The 14,284-nt window shown below is 49.2% G+C and overlaps 1 protein-coding gene across 3 annotated transcripts in view; it reads right to left on the reverse strand.

Moving 5' to 3' along the window:
• Positions 1-13,555, reverse strand: part of CERS3 (ceramide synthase 3) — an 87,348-nt gene extending 73,793 nt beyond the window's left edge. The window contains exon 1 of one of the 3 annotated variants that reach the window (XM_066355085.1): positions 13,493-13,555. The gene's annotated coding sequence lies outside the window, so the exon portion shown is untranslated. Of the gene's footprint in view, positions 1-6,528; positions 6,674-7,341; positions 7,490-13,492 lie in introns of those variants that run through there. The other 2 variants (XM_066355083.1, XM_066355084.1) reach the window with 2 other exon arrangements.
• Between the last annotated feature and the right edge of the window lie 729 nt (positions 13,556-14,284).

Raw genomic sequence — 14,284 nt, forward strand, 5'->3', positions numbered from 1 at the left:
CCTCCCCCTCAGCAATCTGTCTTTTCCTCTTTTATTGGCATGCTTTGATGGAAAGGAGTTTCCTGGTGTTCATCAAGTTCAACATAACAGATATTTTTCATTATATTAGCACATTTTATGTCTTGTTTAAGAAATCACTGCCTACCCCAGGGTTATTAATATATTCTACTTGGTCATCCAGGATGATGCCATACAACAGAAAAAATAGTGGAAGCCAACTATGTAATAGTGGAAGCCAACTATGCAAAAATTTTCTGGTAGCCACAAAGAGCAAAAAGAAACTGAAATTAATTTTAATAGTATATCTTATATAACCCACTTTATCTAAAACATTATTTTAACCTGTGAACAATATCAATTGATGAGATATTTTAATTTTCTCCATCATAAGTTTTTTGAAATCTGCTGTTTTACATTCAGAGCATGTCTCTATCGGATCAGCTACATATTAGGGACTCGACAGCCACCAGGTGGCTGGTGGCTACCATACTGGACAGTGCAGACCTGGAAGTTACATCGTTTTACCTGTCACATCCACATTAACATTTAGATCCGTATGAATTTTGAGATTAGACTCGATTCATTTTATTCCATATGGATATTCAAATGGCTATCTTTTCTTTATAGTATAAATATTGTCATTACTCAAGGGACCAAGTGTGTGGAGATTTCTGCACTCTCTAGTTCATTCTGTTCGTCTATTGTGCCTTTGGTTTTCATATGTTTTTGAAGTTCCCTGTTGATTCTTATTTTCAGCTAGTATTGAGAACCACTATCAGTGGGTCACAAAATTAACTCAAAGGTCATGACCAGGGATTTTTCTAGAGTGGAATGGAATAGAAGAGAAAATATCAATATGTATCAAGTATTGTTTTGTTGGAATTGTTTTTCAGTTTGTGTGTGTGTGCGTGCCCAAAGTTGGGACCTAAAAAGTGTTTCTTACCATTAGTGATAGTCAAAAAAAGTTTGAAAACCACTGTACTAGTGTAATCAGTAAGATAATTATTTAGGAAAATTCAACTTGCATATTATTTTACAGTCATCTAGAAACGCTCTGAGGTTGAGTCTTCCACAACTGGACATGGACCAGAATTCCCATAACCGGACCTCTGCTGGGATAAGTCAGGGAAAACCAGCTAACAGAATAGAAGGAGCTCATTCGGAGACCCTGCGACTTTGACCCACTGGTGGAATATGATAATGAGCCCATGTGGGAACATTACAAATGAAAAGCATTAAGCTGCACAATTTGGGATTTGTTAAGCATCAGCATATTCTTAAGTTTTTAAAGTTTTAATCAGATATTAAACCAGAAAATGAAATTTGAGGGGAGGAAGCTGTAGCCAATTGAGTTATTAAATGATATCAAGTAGTCTTCATTATTGAAGAATATGCTCTCAGAATTTTTGCTAAAGTCTTGACATGATTACCTTATGCTTCAGCCTGAGTCAGGACCAGTTTAATCGACAAGTATTGATTGGCTATCTACCTATGTCTGACAAGGAATAAAAAGAAGTAAGCCTTGTTCTTGCATGCGAGCATTTATAGAGCATAAGCCAGTTAAGGCAAAGGACTTTTCTTCACTGAGTACTTCATTTTAGAACACGAAGATAGTAAATTAAAATGGTTTCAAACTCCTTTATGAGATATTTTCTCGTCAGATAACCTAAACATATGCTCTAGCTGTGAATTTTACAATTTTCCCTTTTAATGAGAAATGTAGTTGGTGATCATTTCACAATATATATATAAATGGTGATCATTATGTAACATCTGAAACTAATAAAATGTTATAAGTCAATTATATCTCAATTAATAGAGGAAGCTAGGGGACAAGTCCCAGTTCTCCCGTTTCCGGTTCCAGTGACCACGTCACAGGCTTCAGAAGGCACAGCTGTGAGGTGGGAGAAGGCAGCAGCACAGCCCAGGACAGGAGGAGAAACAGCCTTTGCTGCACACACACAAAACAGCAGGGATCTCTGGGTTTGGTTTTGTATTGTACACATGCACACGAATGTGGGTGTGCCTGTGGTGTGCGTGTGTGTGCCAATCCTACACAGAGGTATTTGGAAATTTTGGTGAAATATCTTAGTTTCCTGGTATTTCCTGAAGATATAATTCAGGAAACAATCAAAAGGAAACTTTCCGTTGAATTGGACCTTCTGTAAACCAAACAGCAGCTACGTGTTAGGCCTCCGGTCTGTTCGGTCCACTCTCCGTAAGAATGTAGCCAAATCCCTTCCCCACTCTCCAGTAACGGGGGGGGGGGGGGGGGAAAAGAGGAAATGGTAATTAAAATGAACCAAAACTTTCAACTTTGTAAGTGAGCAGCATGTGAAGAACTTTTAAATTCTCATACTTGGGAGGCCCTGGCCAGTTGGCTCAGTGGTAGAGCGTCGGCCTGGCGTGCGGAAGTCCCGGGTTCGATTCCTGGCCAGGGCACACAGGAGAAGCGCCCATCTGCTTCTCCACCCCTCCCTCTCTCCTTCCTCTCTGTCTCTTTCTTCCCCTCCCGTAGCCAAGGCTCCATTGGAGCAAAGATGGCCCGGGCGCTGGGGATGGTTCCATGGCCTCTGCCTCAGGCACCAGAATAGCTCTGGTTGCAACAGAGCGACGCCCTGGAGGGGCAGAGCATCGCCCCCTGGTGGGCGTGTCGGGTGGATCCCTGTCGGGCGCATGTGGGAGTCTGACTGCCTCCCCGTTTCCAGCTTCAGAAAAATACAAAAGGCCCTGGCTGGTTGGCTCAGCGGTAGAGCGTTGGCCTGGCATGTGGGGGACCCGGGTTTGATTCCCGGCCAGGGCACATAGGAGAAGCGCCCATTTGCTTCTCCACCCCCCCCCCTCTTCCTCTCTGTCTCTCTCTTCCCCTCCCGCAGCCAAGGCTCCATTGGAGCAAAGATGGCCCGGGCGTTGGGGATGGCTCCTTGGCCTCTGCCTCAGGCGCTAGAGTGGCTCTGGTCGTGGCAGAGCGATGCCCCGGAGGGGCAGAGCATCGCCCCCTGATGGGCAGAGCGTCGCCCCTGGTGGGCATGCCGGGTGGATCCCGGTCGGGCGCATGCGGGAGTCTGTCTGACTGCCTCTCCCCGTTTCCAGCTTCAGAAAAAAAAATAATAATAATAAAATTAAAAAAAAAGAAAAATACAAAAAAAAATTATTCTCATACTTGGGAAAGAGAAAATGTGTCTCAAGGTCAAATCCTTTTCTCACTAAAGCTATCTTACCTTTCTTAGACTTTAAGTGAGATAATAATCAAATCTGGAAAAATTTAACTGATTTAAAAACACAATGATTGCATGATTGTAGGAGTTCACTTACAATCAAACCTCTGTCCACCATCGACAGAAAGCCTGTGGAGAATGTTGGCACTGCGTTGTTGTACAAGGTCAAAGATTCTTAACCCTTTGAGTAGTATGAACATTCATGTATACGTCCTCATGTCTCCTGACCATCCAGAGTACAATTGTACAAAAATTTTTATTTTAAAAATGTGTAAGGCAACATTAAAAAAAAGGCAAATGTATGTTCTTCTTGTTTCCATAAATTGGTTATCAAACAAACGTAAACCTAAGTTAATAAAACTGTAACTGAAACTAATTTTTTTTTAAAAGTCTTCTGAAGTTAGAAGCGGGGAGGCAGTCAGACTCCTGCATGTGCCGGAATGGGATCCACCAGGAATGCCCACCAGGGGCGATGCTCTGCCCAGCTGGGGCATCGCTCCATTGCAGCTGGAGCCATTCTAGTGCCCCAGGCAGAGGCCATGGAGCCATCCTCAGTGCCCGGGCCAACTTTGCTCCAATGGAGCCTTGGCTGTGGGAGGGGAAGAGAGAGACAGAGAGGAAGGAGAGGGGGAGGGGTGGAGAAGCAGATGGGCGCTTCTCCTGTGTGCCTTGGCCGGAATCGAACCCGGGACTTCCACACGCCAGGCTGACGCTCTACCACTGAGCCAACCGGCCAGGGCCTAATTTCATTTTTTGAAAAAAAAAAACCACAAAAACTCACTTCCAGGGGTCAGCAAGCATGAAAAAACTCACTATTCAAATAGTTCATCTCTCTACGCACTTGCCATGTGAGGTTTTATATCAAAGCCCTACTTTACTGTAGTTGGGATTTTAGCTTAGTTTATGTTTTCATCATCTAAAATCCCTGCTACCAGACACAATCCTAAAGCAACAGGTGTAGTATGACCCACAAAATGGTGACACTGACTGTTGCACAGGGCTCAGGGAAAGTGAGTCCTGCTACTCTAGGATGGCTTCCAGAATGCCGGTGGATTTCTCCAGCCATCCCGGGTCCGCCAAGTAAACAAAACAACAAATTTGGGCTGTGTGAGACCAACAAGGTCAGCAGGGGCGTTTCTGGGAAAAGGAGAACACGGCTGTATTTGACTCCGGCAGGAATATCCCTGTGCCCCTCTCCTGTGTGTCTGGGATGACCTGAGCTCTATCGAGACTCAAAGTTAGGGAAGGATTATCAAAACACCATTCTTTTTTTTTTTTTTTTTTTTTTACAGGGATAGAAGAAGAGTCAAATAGAGGGATAGATAGGGACAGGCAGACAGACAGGAACAGAGAGAGATGAGAAGCATCAATCATCAGTTTTTCGTTGGGACACCGTAGTTGTTCATTGATTGCTTTCTCATATGTGCCATGACCACAGGCCTTCAGCAGACTGAGTAACCCCCCGCTCGAGCCAGTGACCTTGGGTCCATGCTAATGAGCTTTTTTTTGTGCTCAAGCCAGATGAGCCCGTGCTCAAGCTGGCAACCCCGGGGTCTCGAACCTGGGTCCTTCCGCATCCCAGTCTGACGCTCTATCCACTGCGCCACCGCCTGGTCAGGCCAAAACACCATTCTTGATGCCAGCTCACCTACTTGAGAAACTTGACTCCAGGCTTTCACCCAGTAAATATGCCAATCACGCGCACCTCAAATCCATCTTTATAAAGGCATATTATCTCCAGTTCAATCTTCCCTAAAGTCACATGAGAGAGGCCGTAGAAAGCCCATGGCTGCTGTGTAGATGGCCTTCCCTGGGCCCAAGGTAAATAAATGGTTGCCACACTATACTCTCTGCTCTGTGAGAACTCGGAGCTAGACCCTCCTCACATATGCACTCTGCCCACAATGCTTCTGCTATGACTTTGGAGGCCTAGGAAAACTCCATCAGATGAGCGGCATGTGTGTGTGTACTGACCTATAACTCTGCAATAATTAGCACGAAAAACTGACTTTTGAACAAGCAGCATCTGGCCCTGGCCAGGCTCTCAGTGATTAGAGTGTCGTCCTGATACACCAAGGTTTCCAGTTCGGTACTTAGTCAGGGCACATACAAAAACCAAGAATGCATAAATAAATGGAACAACAAATCAATGTTTCTCTCTCCCTCTCTCTCTCTCCCTCTCTCTGTAAAATCAAATGAAAAAGTATAAACGTTGAACAAGAAGCATCTGATATTCTCACTTTTGTGCTGACTTCACTAGGCTTTGGGGGACTCAGCATAGAACACTCAGTGCCCTGACGCTGTGTCAAAGCGGGACCAGCTCCACCATGAAGGACCTCAACAATTGCAGAGTGATCTTCAAAGAAAGTTAGTCACACTGTGATGTAACGAAGCATTAACAAACAATTAGAGAAGTGAACACTATTTACTGAAAGTCCACTTTGCATACCTCATCTTTCCATTCCTCATCACAAGCAGCCCTGTGTGAGGGACAGCGTAACAACTACCCAATGAATAAAGAAACTGAGGTTTGAAGAATCTCGCTGACCTGCCTGGGGCACATTAGTGAGCAGGAAGCAGGGATTCAACTCTAGATCTCCCTGCCTTGCCTCGTTCTGTCCACCACACCAGGTGGACATGCCTTCCTTCACCCGACCAGAAAACCAGACTACAGACTCACTTTGGGTCTTTTGCTGCAAGATACCAAATTATCGCGGGTTCAGCACATTATCGCGGGTTCAGAGTGCCACCATGGAGGAGGGCTCTGTGAAGGACTGACGGAACTGGATGACAATGGAGCGGCCTCCCACCACACACGCCTCTGGGCGCGGAAAGGCAGAGGCGTCCTGGCTCTCCCCTGCCCAGCTGCGCCGCTGTGAACTCACTCGGTCTGCATCTCCTCGCCCGAAAGCTGCACAGTCCGAGTTCCATCTTCACTGAATTAAGCAGAAACATGCGTACATGCACAGCAAGGCCTTGATAAACACAGATGATTACCAACTCAGAATCATCCTCAAATTTAGGTAAATTAATTTGACTGCTTTTAGAAAGGCAGAAGTATTTTAAATGGAAGGATTCTACAGTTATTATCTGTGTGAACATACGCTTCTTTTCCCCCTTAAAGAATCTGTCCCTTTGGCCAGGAATTCTACTGATGAAACTTTAAGAGGAACAACCCCGCCCCCTTTAAAAAAAAAAAAAGGGCTTGTAGGGGGAGAGGAATGAAAAGGTGCCATTTAAAGTTCGAGCTTCCACCCACGGTAGAGTAGGCACTGGATTATGGATTAATAAATAAATTAATATTCACCACCTGATGAGTCCCACAGCTTTCTTTTCCTTGCTCTGTGTAAGGCTTTTCTGGAAATAAAATAGCTCAGAAGAGCACCCTTGTCACAGGCGTGCCGAGGTCTTGCTCTGTGCTGTTCCTCCCCACGAGGCTGGCGGCTGCGAGCGCATCGGCCCCTGTCCACTAGAGACGACACTGAGGAGTCCCCTTGAGATGGAGCAGCTTGGACAAGTTTACCGCTGTGGGGTGAGAGTCCTGCCTCGTTCCAAACGGAGGCACCCTGCGATCTCGAGTCACACTCCTCCTTCCCCTCGAGCCGAGGCTCTCCCGGTGACCCACGCCGTGCTGGCTGGGATCTCGAGTCACACTACTCCTCCCTTCCCCTCAAGCCGAGGCTCTCCCGGTGACCCACGCTGTGCTGGCCGGGATCTCGAGTCACACTCCTCCTTCCCCTCGAGCCGAGGCTCTCCCGGTGACCCACGCTGTGCTGGCCGGTACCAGCCTCCTGCCATTCCGCTTTGGGAACAATTCTCCGGGCCCCTTCTGTGACTCGGTTCCAACTCCCCAAACAGCCAGTGACGCCGGTCGGGAGTCCAAGTGCGGAGGCAACACTTACCCTCCAGTTCTCATGATGTCTAAAGTCCAACTCGCCAAGCAAAGGGACTGCAACCCCTCTTTTCCGTGTCTCTCTCAGAGTACCAGGGCAAAACGAGCACTGTGATCTGCCTCGCTCTCCTCTCTCTCTCTCTCTCTCTCTCACACACACACACACACACAGTCAAGGCCAACCTGTTTCTGAAAGTTCTCAAGTAGTACCATCAACAGAATGGTGCCTACCTTTTCGAAACTTCAGCCTACAGACGGCAGCTGCCCAAGCAAGGGAGCCGGACTTGCAGGGCGGCCGCCAGGTGCTCCTCACCAGAGAGCACTGCTCCTCCTCTCCTCTCCTCCTCTCCTCTCCTCCTCTCCTCCTCTCCTGCCTCCTCTTCTCTCCGCGCCCGCTCTCAGATTCTTTCGGGGACCCACCCTCTAAAGTTGCAGGTCGAGATTTCTGACTGTGGGCCTCCAGTGACGTGAGGCCCCGCTACTGGATGGGACCGCGGGTCCCTCCCGATGGGGCGTCCTTCCCCGCTTCACCACTGGGAGAGGAGAGAACGGGGTTCAGTCACGCACCCAGCTGCACCAAGGGCCTCATGGCGGTGGCCCTGCGAGGCACAGGCACGGCTGTCAGTCAGCTACTGCACAGGGCAGTCCGCCCTCTGTGCGGGGAGGAGAGGGGTGCGGGCGAGGACCCTGCAGCAGCGTGGACACGCGGCCGAGCTGGTCCGACAGCCGCAGCCTCTCTAGGAGCTGCACCCCCACTGACTAACCCCGCGACCACCGCCCCCAGGCACCGCGCTCACGAACGCTGAGCACCCGTTCACAGAAATGTGCCGGGCTCCTAGCAACAGAGGCTTTTTTTAAACTGCACAAACCACCCCCAAATATAAAGCAGTCTGGCCATCTCCCCTTTTTAGATGTAATTCCCTTTGTTTTTATCCGTGCCGGTCTCACAGCGTCCCGTTCACAGACAGGGCGAAACAAGCCCAGGGCAGCAGGGTAGGACGGGGCCTCCGGGGCCCCAGGCGCTCCGCCCTCAAAGGAGCGCGGGCCTCTCCGGTACGCTGTTTACTGGAGACAGTGCGCCTTTTGGGGCCGTTTTCACTTTCCTGAGCCTGAAGATGAAAGGACTTCGGGCACGGATTGTTTAAAGGTGCTTGGACAAGTGGGAAAGCTTCGACAAGCTGGTGCCTGCCCCCTGTGAGCCAGCCCCGGGCTCCGGGAGGTGCGGGCGGCCCGGCCCACTCCGAGAGCTAGAGCGGCTAACGCTCCTCTCATTGGCTGGCTGCACTGCGGAAAGACACCTCTCCTTCTGTCTTCTCAACAGATGGCAGCAAATTAAAACCTGAATAGGGGCCCGAGAAGGTTTCTCGAATTTCACTAATGAATTTGGTTCAAAGGAGGAGGACTGGTCAAAGCTCACTCAATTCCTCCTAGCCTATTTCTTCTCTTCCTAGACCTTTCTTTTTTCTCTTGGGTGGTGCATAAATTTTAAAGCCCATCTGGCAGGAGGGCTGTACCTCTAGTGACAAAAGGTGGCAGGTTGAGGCTCAGACAGACCCTCGTCACATCGCCCCAGGAGGCTGTGCAGTGCTGCTCGGTCCCCCTGAGCCCTAGGCCGTCCTCCCAATCGAACATTTCATTTTTCTTTATCCCGTCTCGCTCCGCCTGCTGATGAAGCTCTACCAGCCTCTCCTTGTCACCACAGGACTCCTCAGCACGGGAGACAGCCCAATAGCAAGCAAGCTTCCACACTCTCCTCTGGCCCTTCCCTGCCACTGTCCAGGCAAAATGGACAGAAGCTCTGGTGCCCTTTCATGGGCTGCTCTGCCTTCTCTGACCAAAGAAGGTCCCAGGCCCTCAGTCCTCCCTGTCCTGTTTGTGTACCTACGTTACAGGTTAACGCCACTGTCATAACTGAACTCGTTTGGGACCTGCTTCCCCACCACACTGGGAGCCCTTCTGGGACATGCCTTTGATGTCTTTTGATCTTGGCAGCTTCACACAGTTACCTACCTGCCCGATACCTGTCAAACATTTAACACCCGCAATTGGGAGTCTCCAACACTCACTTTCACCTCAGGGAGACCTGGGGAAGAAAAAGCCCCTGAACTCTATTCTGGAGTCTCTCTCTCAGAATGACACGTGCCCAAAGAGTATGGTAGAACCACATTTTCCTGTTTTAGTCATTTGTATAATTAAATACATGCCATCTACTGATAGAAGGGAATGTTCAAATCAAGTATGAAGTATTTGTACATAGCACAGTCCATCCTCTTATCATCAAAAGCAGATTGCTATCTGCTATGTTTCTTGAATCACCGTCAAGGTGTAGTTGTTCCTCGTTCTTCAGGGACAGATGTAAAAAATTAACCCGTTGCACGCCTGTCCAACAGAGGACAACAGCCAGAGCAATGGAGTGACGGGGTTCGGTAGCTGTGGCTTGGGGGGCAGCACATCTACGCGGAAGCCTAGCATGCCTGTGCAACTCCCGTGAGGAAGATAAATAGGTACAGACATGGTTCTTTTGAGGACTCCTAAGGAAGTGCCTCTCTGTTTCTCTTTCTCACTTGTGCCTCTTGATAAACAGAAAGAGAAAACCCCAGGAAACATGGTGGAGCAAGTTACACGTGCAAGGGTCACTTCTTCTAAGTTACACTTGACTGCTTCAGTTTTTGAGAAAGCCTTAGGAGTAAGTCAAGACATTAGTTTTACATTTTAAATCCTCATTCAGAGATGTTAAGTCATTTATTAAAATATTAACAATTTGTCACATTTTTAAAAAGTGAGCATCAGGCCCTGGCCAGTTGGCTCAGTAGATAAAGCACTGTCCTGGCGAACTGAGGTTGTGGGTTCAATCCCCAGTCAGGACACGTATGAGAAACAATCAGTGAGTGAACAGCTAAATGGAACAACTAAGTGCAACAACAAGTTGATGTTTCTCTCTCTCTTTCTACCTTCCCTTCTCTTTCACTCTCTCTCTCTCTCTCTCTCTCCCTTCCTCTCTCTCAAATCAATAGAAAAAAGACTTTTTTTAAAAGGTGAGCATCGGCCCTGGCCAGTTGGCTCAGTGGTAGAGTGTCGGCCTGGCGTACAGAATTCCTGGGTTCGATTCCCGGCCAGGGCACACAGGAGAAGCGCCCATCTGCTTCTCCACCCCTCCCCCTCTCCTTCCTCTCTGTCTCTCTCTTCCCCTCCCGCAGCCAAGGCTCCATTGGAGCAAAGATGGCCCAGGCGCTAGGGATGGCTCCTTGGCCTCTGCCCCAGGCGCTAGAGTGGCTCTGGTGGCAACAGAGCGATGCCCTGGAGGGGCAGAGCATCGCCCCCTAGTGGACAGAGCATCGCCCCCTGGTGGGCGTGCCGGGTGGATCCCAGGGTCGGGCACATGCAGGAGTCTGTCTGACTGTCTCTCCCCGTTTCCAGCTTCAGAAAAAAAAAAAAAAAAAAAAAAAAAAAAAGGGTAAGCATCACCTCTCTGACAACTAAAGGTAAGCAAGTAAGCCCGATATTAGTGGGGAGGTTTCGTGGGGAGAAGCCAGGATGAGTTTTTACAACACAGCACAAGGCTGATACTAAATGTCACTGAAGCGAATGTTTAAAGCATTTACTGAGTGTACTTCCTTTAGTAAAGGAAGGGAACGGGCTAAGAGCAGTGTGGGCCCCATCAGGATTCTAGAGGGCCACTTAGGAGCGCAGAAGTAGACATGGGAGTGGGCAGGACACAGGGACTCTGGGCCCCCGCGGGTCAGGAGTGGACAGAAGTGGGGCAACTCCCGGTGTTCTCAGTTGCATGGTATATTTCGAAACAATCCTTAACCTAGTTTTCTAGAAAAAAAAGTAACTTTGATAGACTTGCCTTGCTTTTCCATCAAAGGAGAGAATCCCTTCCAAGAAACTTAATGAATACAATTTTGGCCACGTCCGTCTAACCTAACCAGTCCAACTTCTGAGCGTTTACTGTCAACAGACTCTGTTTTCTTGCAATGTTCCATCTTATCACTTTCACAGACTTTTCAAGTACAAAGCCTTGCTCCCAGATACAAATGTCATGTCAAGGTGCTACCAAACTGTGTACTCCAGACAAACTCCTAAGGAATATAATGAAACAAGCAAATGTCTTTACAAACGCCTGGACCAAGACCCACACCGACCGACTCTGAAGACCACGTCTTGTTGACATAAAAGAGTCTCCCTGATGATTTGCCTGAACCCCTGCAATGGCTTACAGACTACAGGCCTGAACGATGGGGGGTCCCCCACGCGCACCCACCCAGGTCCACACTGTCCCTGCCAGATGGCTTTGTGAGAAAGCGAGGAAACGGAAGAGAGGACCCTCAGAACAAGTGGCTCTCACACACGCTGACCCCAACCCTCTCCGCTCTGTTCCCACGGCGCTCGGCACCGTCCAGACTGTGACCTCTCACTTATTTCCTTGTTTACCATCCACTCCCCCACCGCCTCCACTGGGGCGTCTGCTCTGCGGGCTGAGACTGCCGTCTGCCCTGCTCGCTGCCGAGTCCTTGGGAGTCAGAACACCATCTGGCAGGGCCCGCGTTCAGTACATTCGGTTACTTAGTTATTTACAACATGTCCTCCTCTCTAACAGAACAGGCGCTCTTCCAAAGGTACTTCACTGGACTTTTGCAAAAGTGCATGTCTGTGGTGCATGTTAGGAAGATGCCAGAAGTCCTCTGAGTTTGTTGGGACAGGGGGAGACGTTTCCCTAGAAGGCTTCAGTCTGTCACACGCCAAGTCCCTGAAGCAGGGGAGTTTTAGAACCCACCTGGCCTGGACCCTGGGAATCTGAGGAGCTGAATGGCAGCCAGGTCACACGTCTCCCGTCGGCTGACTCAGTCCATCTTGTCCCTCCTGCACCTGTTCTCCCTCCTGTCCCATACCCTGCATGCCACCTGCCAACAAAGACCAGGGAGGAGATCTGCTCGGCTAGCCGACAAACGGGCACCTCTCTTTGGCCTGGGAATTTTTTTTATTTTTTGTATTTTTCTGAAGCTGGAAACGGGGAGAGACAGTCAGACAGACTCCCGCATGCGCCCGACCGGGATCCACCCACCAGGGGCGACGCTCTGCCCACCAGGGGGCGATGCTCTGCCCCTCCGAGGCGTCGCTCTGCCACAACCAGAGCCACTCTAGCGCCTGGGGCAGAGGCCAAGGAGCCATCCCCAGCGCCCGGGCCATCTTTGCTCCAATGGAGCCTTGGCTGCGGGCGGGGAAGAGAGAGACAGAGGGGGGGGGTGGAGAAGCAAATGGGCGCTTCTCCTGTGTGCCCTGGCCGGGAATAGAACCCGGGTCCCCCGCACGCCAGGCCGACGCTCTACCGCTGAGCCAACCGGCCAGGGCCTGACCTGGGAATTCTTAAGTGTGATGTTTTTAGAAGCTGAATGGAGCGTCCTATGAAAAACATGGGCTGGATTAAGCTTAGAGAAGTCAGCCAACTGAGACTCCTTCCTGTGAACAAGACCCTCGCCCCTCTGCCTTTTCTTAAAAACAAACAGACAAACAAAAACGTAGTTTCTGCACAGAGCACTAGAAACACGGACCGGACCTGACGTCTGGGAAGGTGGCGCTGGACAGGCTCGGCCACTCCTTCGTCAGTCCCAGACCCTGTTCAGGGGGAGTTCTGAGCCACAGGCAGTTCTGCTCACCAGCTGCTTTTGGTGGGTGCCACCGGAGCACCCACGGGGACCAGAAAGTACCCACACAACTGAAACTGGACCTGAGATGCCAATCCTGGGCTGCTGTCTTTTCCCTTCTGGTCCCCGAGGCTGATCGGCCCAAAGGCCTGCTGGGTTACCAGGTGACCTTACAGCACGGGCCTCATCAAATCACTGCTTCTCTCCAGAATAGATGGCTTCCTTATGCTGGTTGCATTAAATACAAACTTCTGTGACTATTTCCTAAAGTCCCTTCGAGATGTGATCCCCATCCTGCCTGACCCACTTTACTTTCCAATGTAGTCCTGTACCCATGTCCCCTCGGGCTGAGCCAGGGGCTATGTTCTCCCTGACCTTGGCCCATTCCCACCCCTTATCCACGCCCCTCCCAACTTTGCCTCTCATACCAACCTGAGTCAACCTTTCTCCTCCTGAGTCTTTAGACGTATTGCCCGAATCACACCATTATCCCCATTGTATATGCAGCCCATTCCTCAATAGTGAGGTACATTTCTGTGATACAACTCTATCACAGCATGTGTGTACGTATGCACAGAGTCACACGCAGAGACGTGCCAGGTTTGCACGAGGCTGTAAACATGTGATGAGCTCAGGTCTCACCCAAGAAACACTGACAGGTTCACAGAAGACCCTGGATGAATCCTGGTTAAGGACCCGACAACACCTCTTCCCCACGTGTTTTAAGCTCCACGTACCTTCTGCAACTGCTTTTCCTCTTTTGTGGATGTTCATTCCTCGAACAATTCCTTATTGAGCGCCTCTGATATGCCTTAAAATAGAGAGAGCACAGTGAACAAGTTGCTTTGCGCCCCGCCTTGGGACTTAGGAGTACAGCATTTTGGCTATGGCTGGAAAAGCGGGCCCATTCTCTGAATGTCGAGGGTCCTGTGCTCTTCCTCTGGGGGTGGGGGGATGGGGGAGCGGGATAACCAACAGGTCAACTGAACTACACAGCAAGTGCTGGGGGCTAACGCCATGGGAGACTCGAAAGGAGTCTGAGCAACAATGCCACATACCAAGTTGATTCTAAAATATTCCTCACTGGCTTCTACTGAGATCTCACATGAGGAAAAAGCATTCTTTTTTTTTTTTTTTTTTAATCTATTTTGCATTAGGCCGGTTTTGAATTAAAAAATGGAGATGTCACAACTTGTTTCACTGTTGGGCACTGTTTGAAAGTGTTCTATAGTAGTGTTTTTCAACCTTTTCTATACTTGGGGACCAGTGAAAATAGGAGAATTATTTCGGGGACCGCTAAGGCACGAATCACCCTGAGCATCAGCGAATACAACTAAGATCATTGGGTCTAGAATTTTCATACAACATCAGGGTGGTTAAAAGTCTTTTGCAGACCGACACAATGTTTCTGGCCAACTAGTCTGGGAACTGGTGGTTGAAAAACACTGTTCTCCAGGACAGAATGATTTCTACTCGCTTAACTCTTCAAAATCATAACGTCCCAGACATAATTCTGCCAAATATTAGTT

This window comes from Saccopteryx leptura, chromosome 13, assembly GCF_036850995.1.
Source record: "Saccopteryx leptura isolate mSacLep1 chromosome 13, mSacLep1_pri_phased_curated, whole genome shotgun sequence".
In the NCBI taxonomy this organism is placed as follows: Eukaryota; Metazoa; Chordata; class Mammalia; order Chiroptera; family Emballonuridae; genus Saccopteryx; species Saccopteryx leptura.